General features: G+C 40.4%; 1 pseudogene; it reads left to right on the forward strand.

Moving 5' to 3' along the window:
- Positions 1 to 1148: 1148 nt before the first annotated feature.
- LOC133890224 (uncharacterized) overlaps positions 1149 to 9606 on the forward strand; it is a 33221-nt pseudogene continuing 24763 nt past the window's right edge.

The raw sequence follows: 9606 nt of genomic DNA on the forward strand, positions 1-9606 counted from the left end.
AAAATAAGCATAGCATCAGTATTTATACATTAGGGTGTAAGAAGAAAAGCAACAAAGAAAAACAAAAATCAGTCACCACCATCATATGCAACCACCATCCAACAAAGAGTCTATTATTTGATTGATCCGCATCAGATTATGGAGATAATTATATACGACTGTAAGCTTGACTGGGATAGTGAAAAGACGTGCAATGTGCATGTGTAATAACCATCCCGGTGGAGCTTTGTAGTCATATGTATGGTAAATAATTATCTCCTTTCATCATTTGCGACTACAAAATATGCTTGAGGACCACCCTAATATAAAAATCAAGAAACAAAGTAGTTCATATACACTGAACATGAACATACACGTAAGTGCCATAAGTACAGAAGCAAAACCCCCTCCCATCAAGCAAGATAATGAACTGAACAGCATATGGATGATTGAATAAAATTGCTCTCAGATAAATAGAATAATTGGCCCCAGGACTATGATATCCTGTTCCCTAATTGTCCATTTGACACATCACAAGCTGGGCTAGAAGCTAAGATCACAACTAGATGTAAAACTGAAAAAAAAATGTCTCTGAAATTGAGCTTTCTTCCTGGACAATGCTGCAGGACATAAAAGCTGACAGGGAGAGGATTACTCTTTATGAAACAAACACTAAACGAGTAGCAAAATATCAGAGTAGTACCAAAGATTTTCCTTCTCTTCCAGAATTAAATCAAGAGAGGAAAACCGAAATACTCACAATGCAATTCGGCTAAAGGCAAAATCAATACAGTAAATAAGCACCTCTCACACAGCACTTCCACCAACACAGCACTACCACCAAATCGATTGCCTGAGCACCAAAGTTCTAAACACTAGAACCGAGCTCACTCAGCTCAATTTCAATTGACTAAACCACCCAGTGGTGAAACAAGAACTCAATTACCAAATCAACCATTAACCTCACAGTACCTATCACTTTGCAGCAACCACAAACATCGTCTGAGAGGTGGAGGGAGACGGCGTGCGGTGGAGTACTCACCGCGATGATGTATTGGAGCTCAGGGACGACAGCGACGGGGACGACTGCGTGGAGGAACGCGGCCTCGAGGATTGGGCGGCGGCATAGAGGCAAGCGACTCTGAGGAAGGCGGTGTTTGAGACTAAGGATGGGGTCGGCGTTAGGGAGGAGGACGACGGCATCGAGGAGGATAGGGAATGGCGTCGAGGAGGACAAGAATGGTGCCAGGGAGGAGGACACTGACAGCGGAGGGGAGGAGGATGATGGCATCGAGGAGGACAGGGACAGCGGGAACGGGCTCGTGGACCTCCGACGGTGTGGGCTCCTTGGCGTCGGGAGGCGTTTCGGCGGACGTCATAGGGAACGGGAAAAATTTTCTAAGTGTCAAAGGATGCAGGGCGTCGAGCTATTTTATAGGTGATGACTTTCATTGCTGGCTCAATATGACCACCGGCAATGAAATGGTACCTTCACTACCGACTCACTAGGACAACCGGCAGTGAAACTACTTTCAGTGCCGGCTCAATAAGTACATCGGCAGTGAAAGTAGTTTCACTGTCGGCCTAATATGTCCACCGGCAGTGAAGCCCATTTCATTGCTGGTACCGCGAGGTGCAAAAAATTTATTTTAGCTTCACGTGTGCGTAGAGACTTGAACCCAAGTCCTACACCAAGACTGAAGAAACCGCTACACTACTCAGGTGATTTTGATTGAGTTTGTACTATCTATATTTATTAACATTAAGTTGACCTAGCAGACCTAATACATATTTATTTAAATTAATTTTTGTATATACCTAAAATCAAAAATCAATATGGTCAATAATAAACATATCTTCCTCCATACACTACAGATTGACGCTTCCATAACAAAAGTGAGGTATAATTGCATCTAAAACAATTTCATACATAGTAATTAATACAATTTAGCTACTTTGTCTTAACAATTTGCCCTTCATTATGATCACGACGTACATAGCGAGGTTCGTCGGTGTCTTCCATGGGACCTAGGTCGACATCCTCTCCGAAAGGAGGTAGTACATCGAATTGATTGTAGTCTTCCTCGTCAACAACATTCTCCACTCTAATAATTCTTCATTTTCCTTGAAGAACCACGTGGCGCTCCTCCTTGTTAGCTGGGTTTGGGTCCTTAACATAGAAGATCTGCAAAACATCATTCGCAAGTATAAATGGTTCTTCTCCGTATCCAACGAATTTTTGGTCCACTGTAGTCATACCGTACTTGTCGATCTTCACACTCCATGGGAGTTTGACCCAATAGCACCGAAAAAGAGGAACCTTTAACAATCTATAGTCGAGCTCCCATATTTCCTTTATGAATCCGTAATAGGTCTCCCTATTTCCATTGCAGTCGTAGGCATCTATACAGACACTGCTATTTTGGTTGGGCTCTTATTATCTTGAGCTCTCGTATAAAATGTATAGCCATTCATGTCATATCCTTGGAATGCGAGGATCGTAGTAGACGATCCGTGAGCTAACACATTCAACTGAGCACACTCTATCTGTTTATGCATCACCTGTCTGTGTAACCAAGCGCCAAAATGACCTCTGTGCTTTCGCGCGATCCAAACATCGGACTTCCCTGGGTTTCTGGTGCGTAGCATCTTTTGGTGTTCTTCAACATACGGGTCCACTACAACTGATTGTTGAAGAACTGCAAAATATGCTTGCGTGAATGAAATAGGGTTGTTAGTGTGGAATGCGTTTTCACCTATCGTCCCTTTCCCCTATAGCATCCCCTCATGGGGAGATACAGGCACACCAATCAATTTGAGATTCATGTAGCCGACGTAGAAATCAATGACCTCCTCGGTTCCCTAGCCCTTGGCCATGCAGCCTTCCAGCCGATTTTGGTAATGAACATATTTCTTAAGAACTTCCATGAACCTCTCAAAAGGGTACATCTGATGTAGAAACATGGGGCCAATAATCCGTATCTCTTTTACAATGTGAACAATTAGATGCACCATGATATCAAAAAACGATGGAGGGAACAACACCTCAAACTGGGATAGAGTCTTGACCATGTCTTCCTGCAGCTTATCTAGCTTGGTCGGATCGATGACCTTCTGTGATATCGCATTGAAGAATGAACACAGCTTTATGATTGGGTTTCGGGCCTTCGGCGGCAGAATACCTCTAATTGCAATTGGAAGCATCTGTGTCATCATCACATGACAATCATGAGACTTCATGCCAGTTAATTTCAAGTCTTTCATGTTTACTAGTCTCTTTATGTTGGCAGAGTAACCGGATGGAAGTTTGATTCCATGCAAACACTTGCACATTGCAATTTTCTCTACCTTGCTCAGATTGTAGCTAGCGGGGCCAAGATATTTGTTGCCTTCTTCCATATCTTCGGGATGTAGATCCTGTCTGAGTTTCAAACATATCAGATCCTTCTGCACTTGGAGTGCATCCTTTGTTTTGATAGGTATGTCTAGTAACGTACCAATCAAGCTTCACACACGTTCTTCTCAATTTGCATGATATCGGTTGCGTGTCAAACCACTAAATCCGGCCAATATGCTAAGTCATAAAAGATAGATTTTTTTTAACATAGGAGCTCTAAGATTAGATTTTGGAACCGGTGTACTCCCGTGTCCCTTTCCAAGGATAACCCTAAGTCCCTTTACCATCTCATATACATGTCTCCCAGTGCGATGCTTAGGAGGTGATCGAGTCTCAACTTTCCCATCAAAAGCTCTCCTGTTGCTGCAATACGGGTGATCCTTGCGAAGAAATATACGATGACCTAGGTACAACATTTTTTGGCTATTCTTCAGCCCAAAGCTCTCTGTTTCATCCAAGCAATGCTCGCATGCACAATAGCCTTTGACAGTCTGGCCTGATAGGTTGCCAAGGGCTGGCCAATCTTGGATTGTTACGAATAACATTGCCCATAGGGTGAAGTTCTCTTGTTTGTATGCATCCCATACCTGCACATCATTGTTCCACAATATTACAAGATCTTCCATTAATGGTTTCAGGTAGACATCGATATCATTGCCCGGTTGCCTCGGCCCTGGTATCAGCACTGGCATCATAATGTTCTTCCGCTTCATACACAACCAAGGAGGAAGGTTGTAAATATATAGAGTCACATGCCAAGTGCTATGACTACTGCTCATGTTGCCGAATGGATTCATCCCATTCGTACTCAACCCAAATCTTATATTCCTCATATCTTTTGCAAAGGGCTTCTTGTATTTCCTATCGATGTTTCTCCACTGTGTAGAATCAATGGGGTGTCTCAGCAATCCATCATCCTTGCGCTCATCGGCGTGCCATCGCATTAGTTCAGCATGCCTTTTGTTCGCGAATAAATGCTCCAAACGGGGGACTATAGGAAAAATACCACATCACCTTCACGGGATGCCTTTTCTTCTTTCCTTCACCACTGCTATCATCACCATCATGCTTGTACCGTGCTGCACCACAGACGAGACACGCTTGCATGTCTGCTTGCTCTCCACGATACAACATGGAATCGTTTGGACATGCATGTATTTTCTATACTTCCAACCCTAATGCGCACACAACCTGCTTGGCCTGGTACGTGTTTTCTGGCAGCACATTTTCCTTTGGAAGCAATTTCTTCAAGAACAGTAACAACTCTGTGAAGCTTGTATTAGACCAGCCGTTGCTTTCCTTCGATTGCAGCAGTGAAAGCATTGTTCGCAACTTTGTGTGCTCCTTCTCGCAGCCCAGGAACAACGGTGTTTTAAAGTTCTCTAACATACACTGGAACTTTTCAAACTAACTTTCATTGGTGAAGTTCCCCTTCCCATTGAGCAACATCTGCTCTAGATCATCGATGTCGGTGCCAGCCAACATCTCCTCTAGATCATCATCGGCCAACGTATCTCCAGCAGGCGGCATATCGATGTATTTGTCGACCGGCGTATCGGTGCACATGTCTTCATCTTCTCTTTCAATGTCTTGCCCTTCCTGTACGATCTCAGCTTCACTGTGCTCGGTCCAATGGGTATAGCTAGGCATAAAGCCCCTTGGTATCAAGTGGGAATGTATCTGCTGGGTGGTGGAGAAATGCTTCTTGTTCTCACAATCGATGCATGGATAGCACATGTATTGAGACTGTGTATTTGACTTGTGCGTCACGGCTTGTACCAGGAAATAATCCACGCTGTTCTTGTACTCTGTGCTCACACGGCTCACATCGTACATCCATCTTCTGCCCATCTACAATTATATCATTATTGTAAATCCAAATTCATAACATCTAGAACATTTTGCAATCACCAACAAATAAATTACCTCGTCATCTCCTACCGGCAATTGGCCCGGGTTGGAGGAGCCGCATTTTGCATGCTTTCGCGTCCACTTCTGATGAGTATTTGTTGGTGCCATCCCTAGAAATTTTCTTTATTATTCAACACCTTATCTATGACTCATTAAGGAAACATAAAAAATAAATACGCTCATACATAAATATAATTGTATCTTGCTACATAACTAAATATCATGGCAAATTTTTCTAATTCATTAAAAATCAAAATAAATACGCTCATACCTAAAGTTTCCATATTGGGAACATGCTAATTAATTAAAATAGAAAAAAATATAATTGGAGCTTTCTACATACCTAAATATCATGGCTAATTTTTCTAATTCACTAAAAATCAACCATAAATATGCTCATACCTAAAGTTTCTATATTGGAGCTTGCTAATTAATTAAAATATAAAAAAAATATAATTGGAGTTTTCTATATACCTTAATATCATGGCTAAATTTTCTAATTCATTAAAAACCAAAAATAAATATGCTCATACATATAGCTAATGTAAATCAATAATAATGACACTTTCCACTAGAATTGAAGCTTCCATATCATAAATGAGGTATAATTGCATCTACATTGTCTCAAAACATCATGGCATAGGTTCATCTCCATCATTTCAAAATCTAGACAAATTAGCAAATAAAATTCAAATAGAAATGGATTGGAGAGGAAGTTACACACCTTGGAACACCTAGGACATGAGGATTCCTCAAAATTTTGAAGCCACCAAGATCCTAGTGAGCAAAAATGGCCATCATCGAGTAGGAACAGAGCTCCTCTTTGTTGTGCTTGAGCTTGTGGAAGGAGAGGACAACTTTTATGTAGCTGGGACATCATTGCCGGCTCATTTAACCAACCGGTAGTGATGTTAGGCTATCACTGCCGGTCGGTGGATTAAACCGGCAGTGATGAGGGAGCAGGGCATCACTACCGGCTCAATCCATCGACCAGCAGTGATGACCCTTATCACTACCGGTTCAAAAATCATGATGGCTGATTCTTCCCACGTGGCTTATGAACCGGCAGTGATGCCCCATCACTACCGACCCATTAGTAACTGGTAGTGATGAGTCGACATATAAGGCCAGTTCTGTAGTAGTGAAAGTTAGAGATAACTCCAGAATGAGCAAGGCGCTTCGGTGGAGACACGTGAGCACGACACTACTGATTCCCCCAAAAGCCCCGATTCCGGTTTGAAGCAATTTTAATATTTAAAATGCTTGTCTGATTGCTACACATGCATTGTTGTGTGCTTCTGTTTGTGCAAAATTCTCAAGCATTGGTGGCTTTGTTGTATCGCTAATTCATATGTTTACATGGTCTATGATATTCATGTGGAGTACTTGAATTAGAATGGTAATTGGAATTGGAATTTTAAAAATCAAAATGTGTGCTACACTGTTGACCGAAGATTGCTCGAGTTAGCTTTAGAAATGTGAGGTTGGGTTTGTGTGGCCTCTGTCAGTGTGAAAAAATAACTAGCTGTTGGCATTTTGGAATTGATATAAGTAGCTGCTGTGGAATATTTTGAATCAATATTTGACTTATTTTTACTTGTGAATTCTAAATGTAGGATTGTTAAGACATGAAGAGGAATGGAGACATTGCATCACTTTTTGGAAATATGAAGGAAAGGCAAAGATGATCGTGATTGAATGGCTAACTCAACAAGAAGAACTACCTCTGGTTGCGGTTGTGATTGAAGGGCAAACTTAAGAAGAAGTAATACCTCATGTGGCTGGCTAAACATACATGCTATGGTTAACGTTTTTGAGTTTGTTTTTAATGCACACTTGATGCTTCTCATTCTTAGGTACACAAATAAGTTGTTTTAGTCTTCACAAAAGTGAGACCAAGATGTTGCTAATGCAATGTCACTTGTGAGTTTGGTAAATGATAGAATGCAACAAATGAGGTCTCACGGGTGGGAAGAATTCCTTCAATGAAAGGTTACATTATTTTGCATTAAACATAGCATTGATGTTCCTACATTGAATGATAAATATGTATCTCATGGAAGATCGCTACAGCTTTACCCGGAGCAAACAATTGATGATCATTATATATTGGTGTTATTGATAAAATTCAGCAAGAGCTTGATAGTCAGTTTGATGAGCTAGGCTAATATGGAGTTGCTTCTTTGCATGTCGGCCTTGAATTCATTTAATTTATTTGCTTCTTATGATGTATAAAAATTACTTACACTTGTCAAGTTTTATCCCAATGATATTTTAAGATTGGAATTGCTAAGACTTGAACTTCAACTTGACAACTTCATTGATAATATGAATAAAGATGATAGATTCAAAGGCCTAAATAATTTTGGTGAGCTCTTTGTTAGGTTTATTGAAACAAATAAACTTGTTCTTTATGATTTAGTGTATTTGCTTGTTAAATTCGTATTGGTCCAACTAGTGGCGATGGCAAGTGTTAAAAGTGTATTTTCCTCAATGAGTCAGTGAAGGATAAGTTGATAAATAGTATGGGTAATAATTTATTGAACGATTGTTTAGTCATATTTATTGAGTGGGATATTTTCTCCAGGTAAGTGAGGATGACATAATCGAGACTTTCATGGTCATGAGAAAGCGTAAAGTGAAGAATCTTGAGTAGTATTGTAATCTTCTATTTTTAACCTTATTTTATATGTAAACTGTTTAGATTGTAATTTTTGCAAATTTGAAATTTAACTGTTGCATTTAAGATATTATAAGACCTTTTTGTAGGATTGAATATGCGCAAAATACTCAATCAAAGGGGGGGGGGGTGAGTGATTGCGGAAACAAAATTCAAAGATTTACTCACCAAACCAAAACTCGATTTGAACTCGGTATTCCACATGAAATAGATTATATATGCTCTAGTAAAAATGATGTACAGAAAGATCGGCAGGTCGGATTGCTCTCAAATTTGGTCAACAGGAACAAGATTCAAATATGAAACTAACCCAACAAGTATCGAGTAAATCGGATATGTGGATCCAAAGTTATTCCTGATCGAAGCAGACTGTATCAACCAGTATCGAGTAGATCATAACTTAGTCGAGTTAACAAAAAGCTCCTCGAGAACAAACCAAATCCACTTGAAATTTTCTCAGATCAAACACTTGATATTCTAGCAATATTTTGGATTGATGAAACCAAGATGAAACTTCATAGACACATGAAATGAACTGAAAACAAAAACTGAGCATGCAAAATATAAAACAGAGGGAAAATTCTGAATCAGCAACTCATCAACTTACGAAACTTGATTTTCAATTCATAGATGAGTTTACAAGAAGCCTCTCCAAAGAATCGAATAAGGATTTCCACAAAATCCCAAAACAGCTCTCTCTCGAGTTTCTTTGCTGCGTTCTGCGCCCTTCGTTGTGCTCTACTCAATATAACAGACCTCTCTATTTATAGGGTAGCCACATGCACAAACGTGACCGAATTGAACTACAACTCCCTGTCGTATTCAATCTGGTCTCTATCCTCCTCTAATCACAAGAGGACAAACAACTTTCGCTAATTAAGCTAATTAGCCAACAACTCTTACGTAATCATGCATGCACATCTCCCATGCATATATGCATATACGTAATCAACTCAAAGTCCATCTCCGATACTAACTCTTGTCTCAAGTCCAGCTAATACATGACTCCCTCGTGTCTGTTCCAACTCGAACACGTATTAGTCTTGATGTCCTCTCACGATCAGATCGCCTCCAGCGTCCATCGTGAAGCCTTGTCTCCACATGCATTGTTCTCTCAGCTCGAACGTCCCGTATGACATTCTCGATCACCACGACCTCAATTCCTCTTGAACCTAGTCACAGAACCTCAGTTGCAGAACCTTAGTTCCTCCCTGAACTTAGTTCATCGATCCGTCATCAACCACGTTCACCTTCGAGCAACACCTCCACATGAATCAAACAACAATAAAGTACAAGCACAAGTCCTTCCCGACTTGACTCAATATCAGTTCACGCAACACAACACAAACTCTATGCAAAACCAACATGCTAACATAAGCATACTCAACTAATGATAACGCATCAAACCAACTATGCTATCCAAGCATATCTTAGCAACTCATGAACATCAACCAAATGTTATTATGCTAAATCACTTTGCTCTGCCAATTTCATCAATCACCAATGTTTCATCACATGATCTCACACTTTTTAATATATTGGTATTGTACTTTTGGTAATTTTATACTCGTATAATGAATTTGCGGTCTTATGAAGTTTTGGAGTGCACACCCAACGCAAAAATCCTAGCTCTGCCACT

Source organism: Phragmites australis, chromosome 14, assembly GCF_958298935.1.
Source record: "Phragmites australis chromosome 14, lpPhrAust1.1, whole genome shotgun sequence".
Classification (NCBI taxonomy): Eukaryota; Viridiplantae; Streptophyta; class Magnoliopsida; order Poales; family Poaceae; genus Phragmites; species Phragmites australis.